Here is a 1,029-nt window from a genome sequence, read left to right as displayed (position 1 = left end):
CCGTCCAGAACGAAATTAGAATTGTATTAATACGGTCAGCTGCTCTCGGGTGTCGATATACATCAACGGGGACAGGTGACAATGTGTGCCCCGTCTGGGACTAAAGCCCGGGATCTCTTGCTTACATGGCAGACGCTCTGTCCATCTGAGCCACCGAGGGCACAGACGATAGTGACTGCAGGGACTATCTCGCACAGGCCTCCCGCGAGACTCACATAGTATGTGCACACACTACATTCGTAGTGTCCCACACCAACACACTCATTACTCGTGGAAGACATTCTTACCAAGTGCCGTAACAGTTCGGGGAATACGTGTGCATCTTCACAGAAGAAGGTCATGGCTGGTATTGCCAGAACCATATACGTATATGGATATGGTGTCTGTTCTTTCGGACATAATTTAAAATAAATAGTCAAATAAAACTTTGTCAGCTGTTCGCTGCTTCTCTCAAAATATGGCGAGTGCTTCCGTACTACAGAAAACTGCCAGTATTCTCCTACTGATTTTAGTTTTTAGAAGCTCTGCTCAAAAATTATATTGTAATCGGTTATCACAGCACTATGCGGGAGTTACGTATAGTCCTGCAATAAAGGGTGAATACTTCGGCTGGAGAACTCTTTTTCGTTTTTATTTCTCTGTTTTATAAGGGCTACAAGCAGATAACGGCATACTACGTAGACACAGGCAGCAGATCAGGCACTTTCTATTTTTATCCCGGAAATTTTAACTTTTTTCCTTGTATGATGTTTCAAGTCGACCAAATCAACCCATGTGCTTCACTCGTTACCGCATATCGTAAAATACTTCCAGACTTCCAGATGGTGCCATTCTGTGTTACAACTGACGTTCGACAACAGCGAGAAACTGCGTCCAGTCTCGCGCACTGCTTGTATAACAGGCACAATATTGTCTCGGCAATGCTGGACCAATCCATTTGTTGCTCGTTTCTGTCAGCAGTGTTATTAAAGTGGCATACATCACTTTTCCCATTTTTCTGTAATAACGCAGTATTTCAGAGCTATGGAA

The sequence above is a fragment of the Schistocerca gregaria genome, unplaced genomic scaffold, assembly GCF_023897955.1.
Source record: "Schistocerca gregaria isolate iqSchGreg1 unplaced genomic scaffold, iqSchGreg1.2 ptg000362l, whole genome shotgun sequence".
NCBI lineage: Eukaryota > Metazoa > Arthropoda > Insecta > Orthoptera > Acrididae > Schistocerca > Schistocerca gregaria.
The sequence above is the reverse complement of the archived record's forward strand: the minus strand, read 5'-3'. Positions refer to the sequence as shown.